We start from the raw sequence: 27321 nt of genomic DNA, 5'->3' as shown, positions 1-27321 counted from the left end.
ATATATTTTAAATTACACATGAACATAAACCACTTCCAAATGAAATAGTAAAATATTTGTTAGCTTTATTTAAATTACCGCCTATAATTATAAGGTTAGCATAATAAAATATAGATATGTAAATTAATTTACACAGGTTTGGGGCATACATATTTTAATTTGTTTGCAATTAAATAATAAATAAAAACCTGAGTAAAATATAAGAAAATGATTTCAGTCTATTTAACCCAAATACCTCCAATGAAATTTTAACTCCAATAAAAACTAATGTTTTGTAAAGAAAAAAATATTTTTCTTAAAAATTAATTCCAATGTAAATCAGCCAAGGAGTATATATTACTACTACTGGCTCATCAAACTTTAACGCATACTCTAACAAATGGGGGTCAGTCAGCTTACCTACAGGAATCTAACTATAAATTCACATTCAATGAGAACTCAGTTCTCCCAAGACTGAAATGAGGATATCAATAACTTCCTGATAACTATAAACAGTAAACAGTCAAATTAACTCGCTTGTTAAGTGTAATTAACAATGCACAACTGCTTCTAAAGCTGTATTAACAAAGAAGAGTAACATTCTTACGTTACTAAAAACTAAAAAGAAACAAAGAAGAAAAATGTTTCTTTAGCCAACTTCCAATTAAAATTAATTTTGAGTAAAGGTCATTTAGTTAAGGATTTATCAGAATTAGTCATTTAAGTACCCCTCCTCACCATCTTGTCACTTTTAGTGAGATAACATGAACCCCCATTAGTATATAGCAATTAAGGTCAATTTACATATTTTAATTAAGAACCACCCCATATAAAACAATTAGCGTAATAGGCATACTAACTGGATTTCATAACATTTGGACGTTTTTCCAACTAGATAGACAGGAAACCTTAATTAGCATTAATTAGTGCTGATCTGCATATGTTTGATAAGGCATACCCTTGCCACAAAAGATTATTTATTCCTGAATCTGCCAAATGCTACAGTTGCAGAGGATGAAAGGACTTTTCTTCACATTGCATGTTAATTTCTGGTAATTTACATTCACTTTTACATTCGAATTAATATATTATAAAATAAATGGTATAAATGTTACAATAAGCCTCCTTAAATATGTACATTTTTACTTATAGGAATCCTGCCAGTTAATGTTTTACTAATTAAGCCATTCCACTTCTATTGTAATTGTGGGCAATACCACCAGCCTTACTTTGATTTGCTATTGTGAAACAGTGTTCCACAATCTTATAATGGGTAATATGACAAGTTGAGTCACTCCAGGAAGCTCAAGCCTGGTGGGTCAAATTTCTATCTTGGCAAATGCTTAAATGTGTGCTTTGCACCCCTGCAGGTGGCTTCTGTGCAGCTCACCCAGGTAGGTACTCTTTCACTGCCATGGTCTGAGGAGACAATTCTAGGAATAAATAAGGCTAGTTTTCTTCTATACTCCAATGTTGAAGAGCCATACTCAATAAGCCTTGAGGTCCTCATTTCCTCTGCTCTACCCCCTATCCTAAAAGCCCTTCACCTACATACATCCAATGTAGATCACAGGTTGTGCGCTGCATAGAAAAACTTGGCCAATGAAGGGAACAGAGTCCTCTTTAAGTTCATCAACTCCCATGGCCCGGCACTGAATAGTCCCACAAATGAAGGGGCACCTATTTTAAACAACCATTTTATAATTTAGTGGCACCTCTTGCTTACTGAATAAAACTCATTAATGTTAGCAGTACCCTGTTCCTTTCCATTTTTCAGGTCTTAGCCTAGACTTCAGTCTCTTTGAAAAACCTTTCGATCTCTCCAACATCATCAAGTCTTAATAAGCTGACTTAAGCCACCATAGCATTATATACCTTCCCCAATTGGCATTCATAACACCTGCATTGTGACTGCCTATATTCTTGTCTGAACCTTCCACTAGAGTGTAAGGTATGTAAGAGGAGAAACTATCTTGTTTCCTATTACATGACCAGCTTCTAGCCTGGCCTTTAGTTCAGATAATGTGTTTTGGAGAAGCCTAGTGCCAAGACCCTAGGCACTAGAATGGGTCTTGTCCTGAGGCATGGGAACTATTTAGGATTTATTGCTGGCCCTATTCTGTTGCTGAACAGATATGTGGATTTGGACTTATATTCAAATTTCAGGTACTGGTTCTTTGCTTAGATTCTTTCCTATTAGTCTGTTACTGTAGAATTGGGGACTTTCCCTGATAGCTCAGGGACCCCCTTCTCTGACTACAGCTCCCTACCACCAACTACAGCTAGATCCTGGTAGGAGTATGCTTGACACAGACTGTCCATTACTCCACCTTTCTCATATCAGCCTACTGCAGAGCCTTGATGACAGGAAGTATGTTTGAACTTCAATGCCCTGTAGCTTCTAAGATTTCCCTGATTGTTGGCCCTAACTTGCTGGGTTTATCTGATCTCTATGATCCAAATACAATGACTTTGTTCAAGTACAATCTGACTTTAGGGCTTTTCTGAGCCTGGTGGATGCAAATTCCTAACCTGGTCCATGGCTACCTTGGGGATTTGATTTCTTAGCCAATGAACCTATTAGGATCTTAACCAACTATAGTTGCTTCTTGTGTTTGAACCCTACTAGGACTAGGCCCACATCTTCACGGTATGCTCAGATTTTTTTTTTTTTTTTAAGATCATAAAATGAAAAAAAGACACAGAATGGAAGAATTGCACCCATATTGAGTAAGGAAAATCCCAATGGTCCAGTTATTCTAAGCCATATGCTTTTTCACAGTAACCTTCCTCATAATAATTAGGTCAACAACTTACGATGGTGAAAGGGTCAATAAACTGACAAGATTTAATTGGAGGACAGTCAAGCAAATGCTTCTTTCTTAAAATGCCCCATATTAGTGGTAACTTAAAACCTAAGATTTTGCCATTAGAGACTTTTCCTTCATGTATTGTGACTTAAGTTTAATTTTAATATTAGGCTTATTTTATTTTTCTCTTCGATAATGTCATATTAAACTCTAAATATACCATGGGAGAATTTTCAAAGATCAAATTAACAAAGATTAAACTAACAAAGGTCAAAGAGGAAGTGCAAGGAAAATCAAAAAAGAAACTTCATCTACTTTATAACACAGGTTGCTTATTCCTTTCTGTTGATTTACGATAGGCAGTGTTTCTCTGAACAGGTCAGTTTTCTCTTTCCTTAATTCAAACAAAGAAGAAAGATCCTTAAACAACTCCCCGAATTACATAATGTCTACTGTGTAAAGCTTGTCAACTATCAGTGAGTCAATTTTTGCCATTCTAGCAATTTAAAAATTCAGTATATTCCAAATGCAACAAAAGTGCCCAGATTCCAAGATTATCACCCAGTGATAACTCAGTAATAGAAATTTTATTCTAGGTTTTCTTTCCCAAATTCATTCATATTTGCTACTTTGTCAAAAAATCTCCACTGACTTAAGACTTCTTAGAATTGTTAAATTAAGTGGAAGATGACCGAAAATGGATACATCCAATTATTATTGGTTATATGATTATACAGTTAGAGCTTCAATAATTGGGCAGTAACTTACTAAAGCTTTTGAACTGGGAAAACTAGAATTTGAGCATGATTTTATAAGATAATATTTTGCTTTAATATTTAATAGCTAAATTATATTAGCATTGCTTAAGGGAGTTAATATAACAAAATAAACATATTCAGAATATTTAGAACAAATGAGTTCATTCTCTATAACACAGAGGATGAATTACCATAGTTCAAATCTTCAGTGCATTGACAATATACAGATTTCTAAAAATTGATGTTTATAGATAAGGAAACGTTAGGTGATATCTCTGCTTTGTGTGATATTGTGACTACCATTATAAAATTGAATGTTAGTGACCCCTTAACATTTGAAGTGATGCTAGTGATATTTCAGCGTTAGTAAAGAGATTTAAATGGTAAACAGGCTGATTATATTTGCTTGTTTAAATTCAGTTACTTGACTTCTCTTATCCACCCCCCCAAAAAAAAACCTATAGTGTTTCCATGGTTACCACTGGTCAAGATAGTCACAATGGCCTCAATGAACAGAAAAAGAAACTTTGCAGCGATGTCTTGGAAAAAGCTAGGAAAAGAACTGGGATCCAAAAAAGTTGAATGAAAATGAAAAATACAGGTTCCAGAGTGAGCCACAGCTACTGTACCACAACAGATTAACTTAAAATTTGTTGAGTGAAAAGAGTAAACTGTCAAAAAATATAAAGAATATGATCCCTAAAACAAACAAAATAACACAACATACTATTTAGTAAAACATATTTATATGAACAAATATAAATAAGAGATTATGTAAAAATAATTCAGGACAGTGGATGCCAGGGGAGAATTGGGGACAGTGGAGTAAGAATGATTCTAAAAGTATTAGTGATATATAATTTTAAAGAAGTTTTACTCTTGAACTGCAGAAACATAATGGCAAAATGAGAAATCTGTTTAGTGAACTTTATGCATAGTGCATAGTGTTATGAGCTGCAGAGAAAGTTTTATTGGTTTACCTGAAAATCTGTCATTTAAATCTTAGAGGTAAGTTGTTCCTTTTATTTTATTTTATTTTTTAATTTCCAAAACTCTGCTCTAAACGGTTGTTTTTGTCAAACAAATCTCTTCACTAATTAGTTTTATAAGCTAGAATTTCGAAAATTAAATGTACTCCATGACAAATTGTCTTCTAAAATAAATCACTTTCTATTTAACCGGGATTTATCTATACATTATTCCATAATAGAGGAAAATCATTTTGCAAATAAATCTAACAACAATATCCTGTTACATAATATGGTCCTATCATTATAAATCTGGCATACTGCTACCCTGGGAATAGCAAAAAGTAAAATAAAATTCAACAGTGGCCCAGTTTCCAGTGCAACTCCACTATTATGAAAGAAAAGAACTCTTTAACATTTTATTTTCTTCATGAACTGAGTATATTAATATTTGATTACTCCCCAAAATAAATGTTATAATGGTCAGAATAATCTCTACTTGGTTGTTTTGGAGGGTCAGAATGGGTAGGTTGAGAATTTTTTCTTAATACATCAATTTTTCCATTCTAGTGCCTTATATAAAGACAGCACTCAAAAACCTGAAATTGTGACAAAATTTATCCCTTTGTCATCAGGAACTTTAAATCTGTCTACCCACATGGAAAACACAGTAAACAAGAGTAATAGTGTTATCTAGACATACAAGATAAATTATCAGAGAAATACTGGCATTGAAATTGTAGAAAAAAAATAATTCAGATTTTTATAGCACAGATCTTTCACATACATCATTCTATTTGATCTTCATGATTCTATCATCATGCTGCTAATACTAAAACTAGGGCCTAGAGAAATTAAAGGGACTTTTCCACTACTGCCCAACTCTAGTGAGCATTAGAGGTTAAGACTAGAATTGAGGTACATTTATGTGATATGAATAATATCAGTGACTACTTAACATTTGATTCAGGTGATACTAATTAGCACTAATTTTAGTTGTAAGAAAAATAAGTCAATTTAAACAATTATTTATTTATTTATTTATTTATTTACGGAAATGGAATGTGATATCTACTTGAAGGAAAAGGAATAATTCCCATAACTGAAAATGCATTTCAAAATTTTTCTGTCTCTTTTCTCTGCTTTTTTTTTCATAGCTCTTCATTCTTCCCTCTTTCTATAGAGGGCTTCCTCTGCTACAGTTCAAGTTCATATGATAGAACCATCAGCCCCTGACAGGTTCTGGTTTATAAGGTATACGTATAGTCACGCTCAAATCTTGTAATCTCACAGGCCCAATTTTACCCTGGTGGCAGAGACTCTAATGGGTTTCACTTGGGTTTGATATTTGCCCCTTGTCTAATTAACTATATCTATCAGGGTAGAATTAAGGGTTCATATATATGCTCATATAAACAAATACGGAGTAATCGAGAGCTAAGCAAATAGTTTTAAACGAGTCTTTAAGAATCTACTACCCTGGGACTAGTCTTTGCTAGGTTCACCTTAGAAAACTTAGAAAAAAATATCATATGATCATGAACAAAGTATAATTACCTAGGAAAGTGGATGAAAATGGACAAAATTATTATCATATAATGAAATGAAACTTCCCACAGTCTTGAATAAACCATAACAATCCATTTCCTATTCCTGTGGGCCCAAACCTTACTAGATCAAAGTTGTAAGAACTCTTTAAAAACTCCCTCATGTTTTAGGTTACATTGGCAATTCTGTTATTCCAGCATGGTGGTGTGCTGTAGACTGTCTGCACAGACAGCCTGGTGTACACCCAGTAGCAGTCTCATACTGCACTGAACTGATTGTGTAAGATGGGTAGGAGTGTAGCATTAGAGGAGAAACAACATGTTGTGTTCTACAATGAATAGGAAAAAAATTTACAACCTGATTAGGAATAAAGAGGGGAATAAAGAGTAGAAACCGAATATACTGAATGCCTCCTATGTGTCAAGGAAGGACTTTTACTCACATACTCTCTTGAGCTCACGTGGATCAAACATCTCCCACCTCTTAGATGGTGTCAAACATCTAGAGGATTTGGTATCTCTCACAGCTCAAGTACGGAGATTAAGTTTTTGAATTTTATTTATATTTTACTAGTAAAATTTTCAATCACAGACTTGTGTAGCTTTTTGTCTTTCCTCTTTCCCTTTTCCAAAGAGCTTATAACTTTGTAAATAGGACACCAAAAAGTAATTTGTTTTGCTCTTTGACTTTCTCATCTGTCAAACCGGCTTCACTATATGCTTCACTATATGACAGAGAGGTTGTAGGATCTTAAGTGAAATATTATAGCACATATCTGACATGTGGTATTTGATAAATACATATTTAATCATTCATCAGCTCATCAGCTTCAGAAACAGTCAAAACAGAAAGAGTTCAGGCACCTGGCCTTAACTTGTACATGGCCTGAAGCTGACAAAGCAACAGGAAATGAGGATGGGAAGATTGTAGAGTTGGGTCAGATTAGAGAGTCCTGAATGACTGTTTTAAGGAGTTCAAACTTTTTTCTGCAGGCTTTGAGAATCCATTGTGTTCTGTCTCCTATTCAAGTTATTAATACCAATAGCTCACAGCAGCTGTGCATTCACAGAGATAAGTTTTACAAGGAACAGATGAAGAGCTTTTTCAGAGCTGATATCAGATGGATTAAAACGTGATTAATCAACAGACAGACTGATTAAATTATTGGGTTCACTGTTCAGATAAGAGGTTTTGGATACACTCTGCCAAACTGTAATTAACTTAGAAATTTCTGCTGGCCTGCTTATAAGATGATCATGTGATATGCTTTGAAGAAATCTTTTAAGGCCCAGAACAGCAGCTGTGAAGGTGTAAGCATGAGTCAGTTTTAATAATTACTAATCATCTCCAAGTATTAAAGCAGAATTTTCACTGAAAATGATAAATATTTGTAAAAACTTTATTTTTTATAAAACTTGTATAAATCCTCTGGTTTTACTCTAGAAGCCACTGGAAGTGAAATGGCTATTATTTAAGTAAGAAGTACCTAAAAGAATCAAACAGGAGTTTTCCAGTTCTGCAGTATGGTTAACAAGATAATGAGAAAAACTCTCACAGTACAGCACATTAAAAAATACTGGACAGGGATATGAAAAAAACAAAAGATGAACAACTGAATTGGTGTCAAAATTAGGCAATTTCTTTGAGATCAAAAATGACAACAAAACAGATTCATAATGACAAACTAATTATAGGGTGGTGTCTGCTGGCCTCTGGAGGCCTAGAGCCTGATTCCTAATGGCTCATACACACCTGAGAGAGCAGAAAAAGTCAGGGCCTAACCATAAGGTAGGACAAACAAAAAGCAATGCTCTCAATTTGTGGTCTAGAAAACCACCAGAGGGGAATGGTGGGGTAAATGTCCAATTTAGCCTTAATTATGGATGGATGAAAAAAAAAACAAAGTCTCCCTTAAGATTTCAAACTTGTGTGGGCTACAAAACTTCAAGTTGAAAACTTGGTTTAAAGGTGGCTCCTGAAAAAAAAAAAAAAAAAAAAAAAAAAAAAAAAAGAAAAAGAAAAAAAAAAGGAGGTGGCTCCTGGTCATGGTGTCCAAAGACACCTAGGAGAAGCAATCTCAAACTCTCTCTGGAGGGATTTTTATCTCGGTATCAAAAAAATTCCCATAAATAAATTTCCATGGAAAGTGAACTCAGAAGAATTCTGCTAAACAAGTGAGAAAAAAAAATATAAGCCAGAGTCAGTAGGAAGACAAAGCTACAAAATCAGACCCACAAAAGATTATAGATTATCAGATATTGAAAATAAATCTTTAATATGTTTGAAAAATAAAAGAGGGACTGAAATGTGTAATCAAAGAATAAGAAATTCAAACTTAACATGAAAATTTAAAATATAAGCAAATATAAGCAAAAGGAATTTCTAAAAATTAAAAAATATATATATATATATATATATATATATATAGTACAAATTGGGAAAACATAACCTTAATAGTTTGGAGTAAACAAGAGATTAGACATAGCTGAATAGAATCAGTCCACTTGATATCTATGGGAATATGAAATGTGACATAAATGTGACAAATGACACGTAAAACGTAATATGGAGGTTGAGAGGCATGAAAAACAGAGAGTGAAAGGAGAAATCTAACTGGATCTCCCAAGATAATAGGGAGTCTTGAGAGAGGTAATAGTTCAATAGATATTGTTAGAGATTCAATAGAATTAATGAAAGACACAGATCTTCAAATTTAGGGTCAAAAAACACAAGGAAATTTTTTTAATCGACATCTTGTAGCAAATAAAATACCAAAAACAAAGAGAAAGCTTAATAAGTAGCCCGAGGAAGAAAAGATTATGTACAAAGGAAAAACAGATTGACAGGGAACTTCTTGACAGTGTCCTTGGAAGTCAGAAGAGGATAAAATATTGTCTCTAAAGAAGGAAGGGGAAAAATTAATAAGTTAATTAATTAAAAAATTAAAAAGGAAGGAATGTTAACTGAGAATTGCACAACTTCAAAATCATAATTCAGAATAAGAATAAAATAATTACATTTTTGAACAAAAGGAGTGATGAGCAAATAGTATACAGCAGAGAAAATGAGTGAGCTAATGCTATTTCAATGAGGAAGAATGTGAAAAAATGTTGGACAATAGCAAGAATGAAGCAAGTTGCATAAAGAATGTTAACTGTAGGGTTGTATTAAAAATAAAAACAGGCAAAACTGGACGGCGTACTATTTAGAGATACATATGTGGTAAAACATAAAAAAGCAAGAAAATGATAATGACAAAATCTAAGTCATTACCTTTAGAGGGAAGAGAAAGGGCTATATCTGAGTGGGGGTACATAGAGTCAAAGGTACAGGAATATCTTATGCTTCTCTTTCTGTGTGAAATGTTAAAAGAAGGTATTCATTGTATTATTTCTTAAAATGTATATCTATATTATATATTATTTTGTATACATACTATATTTCACATGGAAAATAGAAAAAAAGATAGGATGCAGACCTGAAGATGGTATTATTCTAGAGGCAGCTCAGATTGGTATTCTCTGCCTCAGCATTACCACCTGTGTTTACATATGGCCCTGAATGATGTCTTAGGCAGAGTACTACTTCTGGTGATTCCTCTAACAAAATGATGAGATTGTATGACATGATCCCTTATACCACTTTTAGTTGATACTCATTAGGATAACAAAAAGTCATTTATCCATAAACATACAAATTGGAAACATTTCAGATCAGAAGTGTTGCTATAAGAAACACTTTTTGGCCCATGACACAGATTTGTGATTTAGGGGTAATTTCAAACTCATTAAAACCACTTCAGGTAACACACACACACACACACACACACACACACACACATTTTGGCTGTTTTAGGTAATCTTCCCCACCAATATCTCACTGACTAAAATGAAAGAGGAAAAAAAAAAGTTTATTTCTGTCAAGATCTGCAAAACCATTCAGTTAACAAAAAAATCATTCATTTGGGCAAATATGTAGAGTCAAACTCCCCTAAATGTAAGTTAAGCAGCCATGAAATTTAATAATTGAAATAGTAAAGTTTAAAGTCTGCTTTCTCATAATTCTAACACTCTTACCCAATAGCATTCTTTCATATATTAGGCCATAAAGATGCTTGTATTATAATTACAAAACACCATTTAAAGAATGTATTATGTCCTACAGCACTTAGCCTTGACAAACAATTACTGGATATCACATTCAACTGAATAAAAAAAGCAATCTTTATCACAGGTTAAAATTAGCTTTGGAACAATAATGCTTTCAAAGCTATTGTAAACTCCAACTGCTTTGCACCAGTCTCTTTTGAGGAAATGCAAACAAGTAAACTGAAGGACATTTGAAAAACTTTGTGTCTGTGTCCTCTAAAGTTATTTCAAAAAAAAAATTTTTTTTAGCTTCTTAGGGATAATCTGATAACATTTAAAGGGTGATCAGCATGGCTTCAATAGGAATAGCTTTTACAAATTAGAATCAAAACAAAACAACATATAACCAAGCAAGCAAAACCCAGAATTCTGGACTTTAGAACGTTATTCATAATAGGATTCGATTTTAATATCAGGACCACATGGTTTTATTTTTTATTTATTTTTTTTTAATTTATTTTTTATTGGTGTTCAATTTACTAACATACAGAATAACACCCAGTGCCCGTCACCCATTCACTCCCACCCCCCGCCCTCCTCCCCTTCTACCACCCCTAGTTCGTTTCCCAGAGTTAGCAGTCTTTATGTTCTGTCTCCCTTTCTGATATTTCCCACACATTTCTTCTCCCTTCCCTTATTTTCCCTTTCACTATTATTTATATTCCCCAAATGAATGAGAACATATAATGTTTGTCCTTCTCCGACTGACTTACTTCACTCAGCATAATACCCTCCAGTTCCATCCACGTTGAAGCAAATGGTGGGTATTTGTCATTTCTAATGGCTGAGTAATATTCCATTGTATACATAAACCACATCTTCTTTATCCATTCATCTTTCGTTGGACACCGAGGCTCCTTCCACAGTTTGGCTATCGTGGCCATTGCTGCTAGAAACATCGGGGTGCAGGTGTCCCGGCGTTTCATTGCATTTGTATCTTTGGGGTAAATCCCCAACAGTGCAATTGCTGGGTCGTAGGGCAGGTCTATTTTTAGCTCTTTGAGGAACCTCCACACAGTTCTCCAGAGTGGCTGCACCAGTTCACATTCCCACCAACAGTGTAAGAGGGTTCCCTTTTCTCCGCATCCTCTCCAACATTTGTGGTTTCCTGCCTTGTTAATTTGCCCCATTCTCACTGGTGTGAGGTGGTATCTCATTGTGGTTTTGATTTGTATTTCCCTGATGGCAAGTGATGCAGAGCATTTTCTCATATGCATGTTGGCCATGTCTATGTCTTCCTCTGTGAGATTTCTGTTCATGTCTTTTGCCCATTTCATGATTGGATTGTTTGTTTCTTTGGTGTTGAGTTTAATAAGCTCTTTATAGATCTTGGAAACTAGCCCTTTATCTGATATGTCATTTGCAAATATCTTCTCCCATTCTGTAGGTTGTCTTTGAGTTTTGTTGACTGTATCCTTTGCTGTGCAAAAGCTTCTTATCTTGATGAAGTCCCAATAGTTCATTTTTGCTTTTGTTTCTTTTGCCTTCGTGGATGTATCTTGCAAGAAGTTACTATGGCCGAGTTCAAAAAGGGTGTTGCCTGTGTTCTTCTCTAGGATTTTGATGGAATCTTGTCTCACATTTAGATCTTTCATCCATTTTGAGTTTATCTTTGTGTATGGTGAAAGAGAGTGGTCTAGTTTCATTCTTCTGCATGTGGATGTCCAATTTTCCCAGCACCATTTATTGAAGAGACTGTCTTTCTTCCAATGGATAGTCTTTCCTCCTTTATCGAATATTAGTTGCCCATAAAGTTCAGGGTCCACTTCTGGATTCTCTATTCTGTTCCACTGATCTATGTGTCTGTTTTTGTGCCAGTACCACACTGTCTTGATGACCACAGCTTTGTAGTACAACCTGAAATCTGGCATTGTGATGCCCCCAGATATGGTTTTCTTTTTTAAAATTCCCCTGGCTATTCGGGGTCTTTTCTGATTCCACACAAATCTTAAAATAATTTGTTCTAACTCTCTGAAGAAAGTCCATGGTATTTTGATAGGGATTGCATTAAACGTGTATATTGCCCTGGGTAACATTGACATTTTCACAGTATTAATTCTGCCAATCCATGAGCATGGAATATTTTTCCATCTCTTTGTGTCTTCCTCAATTTCTTTCAGAAGTGTTCTATAGTTTTGAGGGTATAGATCCTTTACCTCTTTGGTGAGGTTTATTCCTAGGTATCTTATGCTTTTGGGTGCAATTGTAAATGGGATTGACTCCTTAATTTCTCTTTCTTCAGTCTCATTGTTAGTGTATAGAAATGCCACTGACTTCTGGGCATTGATTTTGTATCCTGCCACGCTACCAAATTGCTGTATGAGTTCTAGCAATCTTGGGGTGGAGACTTTTGGGTTTTCTAGGTAGAGTATCATGTCATCGGCGAAGAGGGAGAGTTTGACTTCTTCTTTGCCAATTTGAATGCCTTTAATGTCTTTTTGTTGTCTGATTGCTGAGGCTAGGACTTCCAGTACTATGTTGAACAGCAGTGGTGAGAGTGGACATCCCTGTCTTGTTCCTGATCTTAGGGGAAAGGCTCCCAGTGCTTCCCCATTGAGAATGATATTTGCTGTGGGCTTTTCATAGATGGCTTTTAAGATGTTGAGGAATGCTCCCTCTATCCCTACACTCTGAAGAGTTTTGATCAGGAATGGATGCTGTATTTTGTCAAATGCTTTCTCTGCATCCAATGAGAGGATCATATGGTTCTTGGTTTTTCTCTTGCTGATATGATGAATCACATTGATTGTTTTACGGGTGTTGAACCACACATGGTTTTATTATAGAAAAGAAAATTAAATGGCAAAGCCTATGCACTGGTGGGATTTGAGAATATGCTACCCTGAAATATGGTATCTTGGCATATTAAAGATCTTAAACTGAAGAAATTTTTTAAAAGATAAAAAAAGCAGAAAAGTCACTCTAACCTCACATTCCTGGCCCTTTTCTGACACAGGTCTTAAAAACTCCCCTGTGAAAAATACTCTCCCTGTAACAGGAGGAAAGACATTCTTATCACCAGAGACAGGGAGTTTAGGGCCAAGAAATCTGTCCAGACAAACCTTGTTAAACTCATCCTTATCTTCTTAGTTACTCCTTTACCACTTACTACCCTACCCCTAACCCAAAACCTCTGTCTTGTCACTTTTTTCACTTTATGAGAAAACATTGCTTCTTTGTCTAAAAGGTGTAACAGTTTCTTGTTCTGGTCACTTTGAGTTTTCATTCTCTTGTGAAGGCACCCATGTACATGTACAAATTCAATAAAATGTATATGCTTTTCTCCTGTTAATCTTTGTCAGTTTCATTTTCAGACACAGCCAGGGGCCCTAAGAGGGTTGAGAAAAACTTTTTCCTCCCCTATAAGTAGAATTGTCAGTTCATTCAAACCCAGTCTTCTGAGGTAATATACATTCTTATCTATTCATCCTTCAGAAGACAGTGTGGAATGTAGAATTTCACCATTTAAATTATTTCATGAATTACTTTGATCATGATAGCTATTAATTCTGAAAATGGTATAATCAAAATCATAACAAAAAAGGTGGGCAGATGGAAATGCTGGATATAACCATAAAACAAACCTTCTTATAGGTTAAGCTAAAAATAAACAGAATCCTGGTAAAGATGTTACAATCAGAATCTGATCATTTTGCTCAAAATACTGATTTGAGACTCTACCACTAACTTGCTAAAGCAGCCTTGGAGATCCTTAGATCTTGAGAAGAAACAATGGCATGGTCAGTTTTCCTTTGGGTTATAATCACATTCTGACTTTAAGTGTGTTCAAAATTAATTAATAACAACAATAAATACCTTTAAGTGGTAATTAATTTAGTCACTTATGCTTGTCTGGATGTCAAGATTGATCAAAGTATCTCCAAATGACAATTTATATTTATATAGTGCTCTATAATTATCATCTGTGCTTCCACATATACAATGAAAGTTAACAGTCTTCAACACCCTTGAAATAGGAGGACATTTCCCGAGGGTATTTGCTGAACTATCTCATGAGGGATAACTGAATGGGGGGCTCTGTGACCGACCATCTTGGGAAACCATCAGGGATGAAAACAAAACAAAACAAAACAAAACAAAACCATCAGGGATGTTTTACAACGCACCTAAGCATGTTGAAAGCCTTGAGGTATCCAGTATAGATCTACCTGTCTATAACTCCGTTTCTCACAAACCCGTTGAATTCTAAAACTGTTTTTCATGTCCAATTAATATCCTTCAGGACATTTATATTTTATAGAAAACAGATTATGATATATATAGGGCAGCAGTCTCCAAAATTTTTTGATCAGGTATCCATCAATAAAAGCAACCTTTTGGCCATGCATCTCCTCTGAATGTAAATTAAAAAATAAAATGAATAAAAAAAGAGAAATCAGAAAAAAGAGATAACCATAATATTAATAGATATTTTCATATATTTTTACCATAATCCTAGTGCTTTAGAGACATCTGAATCCACAATGGACAGGAGGGTATTGAAAAAAGTCTGTCTGGAGTGCAAAACGAAGAACTTTCTGTCCAGACAGGAAACTAAAATTCTGCCCTAGAAAGATTAGGAATTTTGTCTAGGGTAGAGGTCAGTAAAATTAAACTTCTATTGCAAAGAGTCAGATAGTGAATATTTCAGGGTATGCAGGTAATATGATATCTATCACTCAACTACTGAACTCTGTCACTGTTACAAGAAAGCAATCATAGACGTAATGCAACAAATAGAATTCTATGGCTGTGTTCCAATGAAAATTAATTTATGGATGGTAACATTTGAATTTCATAAGTTATGTATTAAACAGTTATTTATTTTTTACTTCTACTTTTAGGAATTTCCCATAACTTTCACAAGTCACATATATTACTCTTTTGATTTTTCTCCCAACCATTTAAAAAATGTAAAAATCAATGTTAGCTCATATGATGTACAAAAACAGTCTGGGGGCCAGATCTGGCCAGTGAGCCATACTCACAGATGCTTTATTCCAAGTGTGAAGGAGCAGATTAAAGAAGAAAGCCAAGGATGAATACAGAGGATGAGGTAAAGCAACATATTGATTTTTCTACTAAGCTTTAGGATGAAATATGAATAGAAAGGTGATTCTGTTTCTTAAAGTTTACTAGGATATAAAACATTTAAGTTGCTTGACAAAAAGTAGCAATAAAAAATATTGGTCAATATACAATAACTGATTACAAAATAAAATTTATAGAGAAAGATAGTTCAAAATATTTTTTAAAAAGAATGATGTTTTTTGAAAAGTTTTCAGAAATCTCCAAAATTAGTCAGAGCTGGCTCTGAGGTCCTTATGGCCCTTTGTAGACAGTCAGTACTAATGTTTATCAGCAGGAATTGTTTTTGCAAAAATGGTATAAATGAATTGCCTTTTAATATATCAACCTCATTAGGAACAAAATGTAGTGCTAATATCTGCAATGTTTCATAGCACTATATAAAATTATTTTCAAGCTTAGGTGAGGGTTACACAAACATCATAGATCTCCAGAAGTCTTTTATGTGATAAATTTAAATGTAATAAAACCTCATGGTTCTGATTACCAAAGGCTAAAGAATGAGTAATTTATACACTGCAGGCCTACAGAAGTACAACTTGTCTGCTAAAATAGCCCTAGGGGAAGATAAAATTGAAAAGACAAAGAACAGATAAATAAAATGCCACTATTTTCTCACAAATCTTTTTGGTCGTGGTTGATTTAAAAAAAAAAAAAGTATTACGACTGATTTTATGGTAGTGAAAATAAAATGATAGTTATAAGCGCCACTGTTTAATACTAGCTACAGAGAAGAGAATTTTGAAATTCATTCATTAGCATATTGATAAGTTTGTATAACAAAATTAAATTCTACTAAGGGTTCACAACTTAGACTGGAGATACTAACCATAACACCATATTATGATGTTATAACTGAATTACAATGTCTTGGATCAATTTTGTAATTGAAGTAATTTCAAAATCTTATTTCTAAAAAATGGTTACGAACCTAATATACAGAGAAATATGGAAGATCCCAAGTACCTGAACCACAGCAAGCAAGGGATCTGATTGCTTCCTTAGATAAGATGGAGGATAAAAGCTAGAACTAGTAGTTAAATGACTGCTTATGCACATGGAAAAAGCTTTCTAATATTATACAAAAGGGCTCCATGCCCAGTCAGGTCATGTTCATCATTTTTACAAATAAATGATGTGAGCCATAAATAGATCTAAACATAGACACAGTGCAGTCATATTTATTGAATGTGCTGATAGTGTTGAGAGGTATTAGAAGAAAGTACTTTAATAGGACTAAGAGACCAGATTAAGAGAGAGGTATTAGAAGAAAGTACATTAATAGGACTAAGAGACCAGATTAAGAGACATAGGTCATTCCTGATTACTCCAAACCCACTTCATCCATTTCACCTGCATTTATGGAGTTTGTTTTTTTTTTTTTTTTTTTTTAATAAGGAGGCAGCAAGTGTATTAGTTAAAAAAAGAATAGGGGCACCTGGCTGGTTCAGTCAGAAGAGCAAGCAACTGTTAATCTCAGGGTCGTGGGTTTGAGCCCTACTATGGGTATAGCGATCACTTAAGCAAGCAGTCAAACAAACTTTTAAAAAAAGAATAAAGTCAAACTATTTGAGTTCACATCTAATTATTTCATCTTATTAGTTGGGCCACCTAGACAAATAATCTCTTTCTACTTCACTTTCCTTGTTGGTAAAATGAGCTAAAGATAATATCTCAAATGTTATCTTGGATAAAGTAAAACGAGTCACCTGTAAAGTGCTTAGAACAGTGTGTAACATTATACAAATAATTCAAACAATACAAATAATGCAAATAATAATTATTGTAATTCCATGGTCATCTTCTGTGCATTAACATTCTTTACCCTCCTGTGGTTATAATATATGCAAGATAATATGGATGTGAATTGATGCTGGGTCTTGGGGATGGTGTGCACGGCTCTAAGTAGCACATCTGCACCCAGATATTGGGGGAACTCTGGCCTTAGAGAGAGAGATACTGAGTGCTAACTTGCTATAGCTGCAATGTTAATGAAACAATTAGTGATGTTACTGATATAGTTGGACCCCCAATAGATTATAAGATTTCTGAACTAGTTCTCCTAATAACATGGCACACTGCTTGTTCTGGTAAAGGGAAAGGATTTGAGCTGGAGATTGTGAGTGCTATAATGTGTGAAAGATCTAGGCCATATATAACCTTTTTAAAAACCTTTGGGGGGAAAAAAAACCTTTAAATAAGCTTCAGATGCTTACATCACTGATACAAGTATGTATGATGAGATCAATAAAGTTAGCTCAAAAACTGCAAATTGCATTACCTCTATCTTCAATATGCTTTACAGGGAGATCATAAAAACCAAGGTGAGGAATCTCAGGACAGAGTGGAAAAAATGCTAGAGTCAGAGAGGAGGACCAATATGTAGGACACAGAATCAAATTCCAAAGAGATGTTGATGGGTCAGAGTGACAGATCGTATTCAATAACATGTAATAAGTAATTATACTTTGGGTCTAACATACATATGTACAAGATAAAGAAGTCACAGTTCATCAGCTGAAAAGCTTAATAAAATACTAGGTATTTTATTTTAATACGGCTCAAAAAAGGAAAGGAGGCTACACGAAAAACTAGTGCGTATATTAGTAGTAAGTTAGTATTAGAAAAAGAAATGTGGTTCTTACTCTTCTCAGAGCTGTTCAAAATACTACCTCCAGTTTGGGGCAAATGAAAACACTTTCAGTGGAAAACAACAGCAACAGAAAAAGTTAAGGGACTTAAAATTAAATCACATAAGGAATAGTTTAGCTTGGCTAAACAAAAATGGAATATATAAAAGCTTTTATCACTTATCTGAAGGACATACAAAGGAAATTCAGGCATTTTCTGAATTACCTTAAGATAGGGTAACCTGTACAATAATTAAAAACCATTCACAAGCATTTCACTATTTTATAACATCCATAGCTATTTAAAGATGCAATCATTTGTCTCTAGAAAGTTCTTCTTGACTATCATATTTGAGAATAGTGTAGTAGATACTGATTGGATTAGAAATGCAGCACATCTTTTCCAAGAATTGTCTTTTCTCTCCTTCATCTACTTTGTTGCAAAAGCCACACACACAACTTTAGATTGATTCGGGGGCAATAATTTTAGAGAGAGTTCAGACATTGTTCCAATTTTTTATTATACTTTCTGCCTTAGGCAACTGCTTTCTTGTCTTTGGGATCTGTGGGACATCCCCTTATTTTTCACTTCAACCAATATTGCTGCAACTGAAAGGAGACTAGCATACCTACCGGGTACTAATTAATAGTGATGGAATTAAGCCTATAAATCCACTTCTAGCTGATATTTTATATTTGTGTGATATCCCATTTTCAATAAACATAATTTTTAAGGGCAGAGTTTGGAAATTTTATCACAAAGCCCAACCTTTACCCAAATCTAACTAGCCCAAATAGCCTTAAAGAATAAAATGTCCTCCAAATCACTGATACTGAATTTTTGAAAAAGAATTCTCTGTTTTCCCCTTCCCTAGCTCTGGCAACCACCATTCTATTTTCTCCTTCTGTGAGTTGGACTATATTAAGATACTTTACATAAGTGGAATTATGCACTATTTGTCCTCCTGTGATTGCCTATTTCACTCAGCATAATGTTTTCTAGGTTCTTCCATGTTGTCACAAATGGCAGGAATTCCTTCTCTTTTTAAGGCTGAATAATATTTTATATGTATATAGCATATTTTCTTTATCCATTCATCTGTCAATGGATATGTGGGTTGTTTCCATATCTTGGCTATTGTGAATAATGCTGCAATGAACATGAGGGTGCATATATCCTCATTTCAAATTTTTTTTAAAAGGTTTTATTTATTTATTCATGAGAGACACAGAGAGAAAGGCAGAGACACAGGCAGAGGGAGAAGCAGGCTCCATGCAGGGAGCCCGACATGGGACTCGATCCCGGGACTCCAGGATCAGGCCCTGGGCTGAAGGCGGCGCTAAGCTGCTGAGCCACCCGGGCTGCCCCCTCATTTCAAATTTTGAGATCCCCATTTTAACTCTGTTGGATATATATCCAGAAGTGGGATTGTTGGATCACATGGTAGCTCTATTTTAATTTTTGAGGAACCTCCATAGTATCTCTCAAAGTAGCTACACCACTCTATATTCCTACTAATATAATATAATGGTTCCAGTTTCTCCACAACTTCACCAAAACTTACAGTTCGTGTGTGTGTGTGTGTTATAATAGTCAAACCTGTCAGGTATGAGGTAATATTTAATGGTAGTTTTGATCCACATTTCCCTGATTATTAGTGATGGAGCTAAAGTTTCTGTCATGCAAGAAGAGTATGTTTTAGAGATCAGTACAAAATTTCACCTATAGGTATAACAATATGGTATTATACACTTCAAAATATGTTAAGAGAATAGATCTCATGTTAAGTGTTCTTACCAAAAAAAAAGAAAAGAAAAGAAAAGAAAAGAAAGAAAGAAAGAAAGAAAGAAAGAAAGAAAGAAAGAAAGAAAAAAGAAATTAAAGTCCAGTAAAGGATATAAGGAAATTTTGGGAGGTAAAGAAAATGATTAATATTCTCGTTGTCGTGATAGAATGGGTGTATGCCTATGCCCAAACTCATCACGATGTACATAATTAAATGTATGCAAATTTTATACATCAACTATGCCTCAATAAAACTTAAAAATTATATTGAGTTTCTGAAAAGACAGTAAATATTGATCATCAGCAGGGAATCTGCTTCTCCCTTTCCTCCTTGCTCATTCTCTTCCATTCTCCTCCTTTTCTCTCAAATAAAAAATAAATTCTTTTAAAAAAATAAAATAAAATAAAAGTACATATAGATCAGGAGTACTAGCAGACAGATTTCACAATTTATATTTCTAGGGACTATCTCTAATAACTTCTGAAATTTGGTATCCTTTGATTAGTGTTTAGGTATAAGTCAACTATCATTAAAACAATATACAGATTAATACTTTTATATTAGATATTTTTAATATACCTATTCATTCATTTAGTAATCATTTAGAGGGCAATTACTCTGTACCAGTTACTAACCATTAAAATTAATAAATAACTTCAAAATAAATGACAAGCATGAGGCATGTATTTCTACATGTATAATGTATAATGTAGAAAATGCTTACAAACATGTAATTTTATCATTATGAATATCTTTCCTAATTTTCTGTTTAATCTGAATGAGACATACAATATTATTATAAGTCCTTGATATCTTTTTATATAAAATTCTATAAATTATGATAAAATTAAAAATGAAATTCTATTAAAGTTTCCTATGATAGATTTGGAATTACAAAAAAATTTAAAATTTTACCTATAAGAATAACATAGTAAAAATAGCTTAAGAATACATTATAATATAAAAAGAAGAAAAGAGTGATAACACATATTAGTAAAAATAGAGAATAATAAAAATCAATTATTTAAACTGTATGGCTTCATCATAAGAAGAAACAAAGATCAATGGAGCAGAGAGAAGACCAACGTATGTGGGCATATGCATGAATATGGTGTATGTGTGTGAATGTGGTATATAGTTACACTGTAACATTAAATGGAAAAATATACATCATCAATTGTCCTAGGACAATATAATGATTATTTGCCATACATCAAAATAAACTCTGACTGACTGGGAAACTTTCTAAGTATAAAAGCAATGAAAATAAGTAAATAGAAAAAAAAAAGAACAGAAAGAGCCAGGCTTAATAAATATTATATATATATATATATTTCCAAATCATATATTTAGAAAAATACAAATGAAAAACTTGGAAAATATTTGCAACATGGCTGGTATGAATTAAAATTCTTAAATATACTGGAAAAAAAAAGAATTAACAGGGATGCCTGAGTGGCTCACCTGGTTAAGCATCTGCCTTCAGCTCAAGTAATGATCCTAGGTTCCTGGGATTGAGTCCTGAATCAGGCTCCTTGCTTAGTGGGGAGCCTGTCTTTCCCTCTGCCTGCCACTCCCCTTGCTTGTGCTCTCTCTGACAAATAAATAAATAAAATCTTTTTTTTTTTTTTTTTTTAAGAATTAACAGTTGAGTTCTGGCCTTTGTTCTAGCTCAGGGGTTAGCAAACTTTATCTGTAATGAGCCATTTAGTAAATATTTTAGTCTTTATGGGTTAATCAGTTTTTGTCATGACTCCAATTGTACCATGAAAACCACCATAGACAATATAAACTAACAGATGTGGCTGTGTGTCAATAAAACTTTATTTACAAAACCAGGCAGGGGGTCATATTTGGCCTAGGGACCTTACCTTTGCTGACCTCTGGTCTAGCCTTAGAGATGCTTAAAGACTTAACCCCTGGCCAAATCCTCCTTGCAACAATAACTTGCAAAGAACGTATGCCCTTTCCAAGATACATAAGAGTCCTGATGAAGATATGCTTTACTCATTGGATACGAGTACCTTGTTGAATTTGGTCATTAAGAATCTGTAACTGATGAGATGCAGGTACATCAAAGGATGGGAGCTAGGTACCTACTCCTAAGGGAGCCATGGACTAGCAAAGTAAAAAAAGACTAAATGGATCCCAGAGCTCTGAACTGAGTCCTCACCTGGTAAGCTACTTATCTAAGAACCATGTAAGTCCACTATGGATATAGAAGCTGTGTCACAGGGATGCCTGGGGTGGCTCAGTGGTTGAGTGTCTGCCTTTGGCTCAGGTCGTGATCCCGGGGTCCCCGCAGGAAGCCTGCTTCTCTCTCTCTCTGCCTATAACTCTTCCTCTCTCTGTGTGTTTCTCATGAATAAATAGATAAAAACTTAAAATATAAAATAAAAAGAAGCTGTGTCACAGACAAAAGCCATTTGCACTTTGCTGTTACTACGCATGCTATACAGACATGTCCCAATCCTTTTCAGAGCAAGTAAACTTGACGGTGGAGTCTGAGTTTAATTAATTAATTAATTAATTAATTAATCCAAGTTCAAAAACAGCTCTGGCTGGGAGGAATAAATTATATAAGCATGGTTTTAAAGGGTTTTAAAACAGCAAAAATAAAAAATAAAAAAAAAAAACAGTCCACTAATAGAAAAATGGTCAAAAGATATAAACAGCAGGCAAAATAAAAATTCCTATAAAATTTTAAAAATGAAAGAATAAAAAATGTTTTACCTTATTACTAGTCAAAGAAATAAATATTAAAGTGGCATCCTATTATATACCTATCAAATCTGGATTTATTTTAATGATAAAATTTTGTATTGGTAGAAGCTTGAGGAAATAGAACTTCATGGACAGTTAGCAGACTCTCCATTGGAAAACTTGAAAGAATTAGGTAACAGAAAGTGCCATAAAAAGTACTTTAAGAACTACAATGTCACTACTAAGAATTTATTTCAAATGTAAGTATAGCATTATTTGTAACAGCAGAAGAAAATAAAAAATAGCCTAAATGTCAAATAATAAATTATTAAGCCATATAAATTATAATTAAACCTAATTCAGCATACATTGTTCATGGTCTACTCAACAACCATTTATATTTCTGCTCTTACTAACAGAATCCTAGGGGACAATGCACCAATTTAAGACTTGCCTCTTTAAATTACTGGCCACCTCCACCAAGGGGAGGCCATCATCTGGCCAGTGAAAAACAATCTGAGAATTTCTGAAAAAACTTTGTTTCCCTGATATACACATTGCAGCTTTCTTGCTTTTCTTCTATTTCTTTATGCCTGAAAAACAGAAAAATCCTATGAGTGAAAAATGGTATTCCCTGCTTTCTCAATAGCAGCATTAAATGCTAGAAGGCAAGACATAATGTCTTCAAATTTTTAAAGAGAAAGATTTTTAAGCTAGAGATTTTAAATCTGCAAAAACTCTAAAAATATACCTACTATACACTCTGACAAGATTTCTGGAGGCTCAGTTTTAGGAAAAAGAAAAAAAGATCAAGAAAGGAAGAAGTGGGATTCAGGAAACATGGAGGGTAGCATAAAGTAATTTGAAGACTCAGAAATACGATTCTACATTATAACAGGAGAAGTTGGTCTCCAGAAGACAGAATAAAACTGACTGAGTTTTGGAACTTTGTGTGGAAAAGTACCTCTATGTATGTAAAATATACTTTAAAAATTAATGATAGTTATATAAAAAAACCTTCCTTAAGGTGCAATTTTAAGTCCACATAAAACAAACATTTGTAAGACAGAGTACAAATAATCATTACACATGCCTCAGGTCAACGATGAACAATATTTACATACACATAGTAAGGTAAACCTTAATAACTGAGAACTACATTCTCAGGAACTATATAACAGGAAGTCAATGGAAAATGTCTAGCTTTAAAAATTTGCAGTGTAAATATCTTATTTAGAAGCATAGATTTAAAAAACCTAAAAAATGGTAAGAACTGAAAGTAGTTGCTTTGCAAGAACAAGAAAAGTAGTGTGAAAAGGTGGGGTAGGGGACAACTGAATTTCATAAAAGTATTTTTAGTATTATTTGATGTTTAACATTGTGTACATTTTACTTTGTTTAAAGGCAAATTTTAGTTTTAAAAAAATTATAAGAACGCTAAAAGAAAATGTGATATGAAAACCAATGTGTTAAAGATTACTATCCCCTATGTGTAAAAATGTTCCTCAAATGTTAGAGGCAATTGATACAATAGAAATACAGTATTTGTCAATTATTCCTCTATAAGGTTGGAGGTTGGGGGAGAAACAGTCAAACAATGTGCAGTCATTTCACAGAAGAAAAGTAAATACCCACAATGTGAAGAAATGTGCGACTTTCCCAGCAGTCAGGAAAATGTACATGAGGACGAGGGATACCATTTTTTACAGTATTTTGCAAGATGGAAACACTTTAAAAGATGTACAACAATGCTGGAGGTGCTAGTGAGGATGGATGCTCTTATGTTATTGAATGTGTGAACTACCAGTACATTTTTGGAAATTAATCTTCAGTGTTTCTCAAATCAAATAATATATGCCATTGACATACAAACAACATGGATTTGAACAGTGCAGGTCCACTTATACATGGATGTTTTTCAATAAGTACACATACAGTACTGTAAACGTACTTTTTCTTCCTTTTGATTTTCTTAATAACCTTTTTCTTTTCTCTAGCTTACTCTATTGTAAGAATACGGTACATAATATACACAACATACAAAATATTTTGCTAATTGACTATTATATGTTATCAGTAAGTCTTCCCATCAATAGCAGGCTATTAGTAGTTAAATTTGGGGGGAGTCAAAATTTATACATGGATTTTTACTCTGTGGTTTGGCTCTCCTAGCCCCTTGAATTGTTCAAGGGTCAACTTCTGAATCAGCATCCCCTTTTTAAGTATCTAGTATAAAGAAAGTAATAGTACAGGGACTCAGCATGCACATTTTATAGTAACAATTTCTAAAATCTAAATGTGCATCAAGAAAGAAAGAGTTGGATAAATTATGCCATATTTAATCCATACTACAAGAACTATGGCGCTATTAAAAAAAACAAGTGAATAATATCAATGACATGCCTTTATGGAACTTACATTCTACTATGAGAAGTTGACAATAAACAGATAAATATAATCATGTGTACTAAAATAATTATTTTATTGGAACCTTAAAAATGTGATGAAGTTAAAACAGTCTCTTAAAATAAAAAGCCATGGCTCTTGTTATGGTTTCATTTGACTAACTGATATCTGCACTGACATTGATATTTTTACCTAACAAATAAATATTTCAAATTACCAGCTCCTCTTAGAAAACTATATAAGTTCTACTTTCTCCCTCTCTTTGAACATATTTTCATTCAAACACAGAGAGATATGTTTACACACACACACACACACACACACACACACACACATACATATTCCTACAGAATGATATTGAGCATTGAGGGTGGATTATAAATCATCACTGGATTGAAAGTATTTTTTTTTCCCCATTGCATTTACTAAAGCAGAAGCATTCACTTTTCCTATGGGGAGGAGGATGAATAAAAGGTCTATCACATTAAAAGTTATAAAAGGTGTATTACATGTCAACTTGACAACAATTGAAGGAGCACAGTACCATTGTTGAGAGAGGGGTCCAGGGGAATATATATTCCAGATATAAAGATTTACTGTCAATCAGTGAACTATACAGTTATTTAATATGTGGATGTATCCAGTTCTTCCCATTGCATTAAACTGTCTTATTCCTCCCTTAAAGTGGTGTTATCCACCTGAACACATATTCAATTACATTTTCCACTAAGGATGAACTGCTAAAATCAATGCACACATCACAGACACCTATATTTTTCTTTCTCCATTAGAGTTTAAGATTGCTACAATTCTGTAAGTATTGACTGACATCATTAGATTATTTAGGGTGAAGAACTTGAGGCAAAGATACGGTTTTCCATGTGAGTACTCTAACAGAAAATACACACTTCAATTCCACTGTGTGTGTTTTTTGTTGTTGTTGGGTTTTTGTTTTTGTTTTTGTTTTTTCCTGAGGTTTGAGCCAGATTTAGGCACACATGCTAAAAACAAACAAACAAACAAACAAACAAACCTAGTTTGAATAAATAAAGGATATGTACAGGCCAGTTTCATTAGTGATAACAAGGAAAATTTTTATTATTAATATTGGGAATCAAACATGGTAAATTCAGTTCTCCTAAGAGGAGTAGCAACTGAAGGAAAAGTCGCATTTCTGTGTTGATTGGTACATCAGAGAAAATCCCCTGGCTACCTTTGACTTCACCTGTTACTTCCTATTATGGAAGTTAAGATTTTAGTATAACCTTTGTATAACCTCTCCCACAAATTTATTCTCCACCAACCTCCCACATATCTGAAAACATTTTCAGTTAAATCTGCAATCAACATTTTTATTTGTAGCTATGTAAAATACTGGTTCATTGTGGTAACAGTAGTCTACAATCTTTCCCTTTCCTTTCCTTTTTCTTTTTTTTTTTTTAAGATTTTTATTTATTTATTCACGAGAGACACCCAGAGACACACAGAGAGAGGCAGAGACAGAGGCAGAGGGAGAAGTAGGCTCCCCAAAGGGAGTTTGATGTGGGACTCTATCCCAGGACCCTGGGAACACATCCTGAACCAAAGGCAGACACTCAACCACTGAGTCACCCAGGTGCCCCTCCCTCTCTTTTCTTGTGCTATTCTCTCCTTGCACTCCAACACAGGTTAAATGTTCTTTCTTAATATACTTGGCTATTCCTGAATCAGAGGCCAAGTCTCTTCCACATACCATGGTAATTCTATAAAAGGGCTCATAATCTGATTTCCTACAAGATCAAACTTTTCAGATAATTGAGTGGTTTCATCTCTTTCTGGAGAAGTTTTTTTGGAGGTTCTTAATGGCCTGATCCTAGAATGCTCTCAAGGTGTACCGCTCACCTCTCATCCTGGAATTCTCCTTTGCAGTCCTACCAGAAATTCCTCCTGACTCAGCCAATTGTTGGCTCTCTCCATTTATTTCCTTGTTTAGTGTAGCATATTCTCCACAGTAGCTCCTGACAAAGGGCTTATGGGAAGTAAATGTACTTGTCTTCCCTTCATAACTGATAGATTTTCAGTTGGTGCAGAATTCAATATTTAAAATGATAGCCAAACTGTGGAAGGAGCCTCGGTGTCCATCGAAAGATGAATGGATAAAGAAGATGTGGTTTATGTATACAATGGAATATTACTCAGCTATTAGAAATGACAAATACCCACCATTTGCTTCAACGTGGATGGAACTGGAGGGTATTATGCTGAGTGAAGTAAGCCAGTCGGAGAAGGACAAACATTATATGTTCTCATTCATTTGGGGAATATAAATAATAGTGAAAGGGAATATAAGGGAAGGGGGAAGAAATGTGTGGGAAATATCAGAAAGGGAGACAGAACGTAAAGACTGCTAACTCAGGGAAACGAACTAGGGGTGGTGGAAGGGGAGGAGGGCGGGGGGTGGGAGTGAATGGGTGACGGGCACTGGGTGTTATTCTGTATGTTAGTAAATTGAACACC

General features: G+C 34.2%; 1 protein-coding gene across 4 annotated transcripts in view; it reads right to left on the bottom strand.

Annotated features, from left to right (window-relative positions):
• DPYD (dihydropyrimidine dehydrogenase) overlaps positions 1 to 27321 on the bottom strand; it is a 796351-nt gene that overhangs the window by 322317 nt on the left and 446713 nt on the right. The gene's annotated exons all lie outside the window — the stretch shown is intronic.

This window comes from Canis lupus, chromosome 6 (genome assembly GCF_003254725.2).
Source record: "Canis lupus dingo isolate Sandy chromosome 6, ASM325472v2, whole genome shotgun sequence".
NCBI classification, from domain to species: domain Eukaryota; kingdom Metazoa; phylum Chordata; class Mammalia; order Carnivora; family Canidae; genus Canis; species Canis lupus.
Note: the sequence above shows the minus strand (reverse complement) of the source record. Positions and strands in the feature narration are given on the sequence as shown.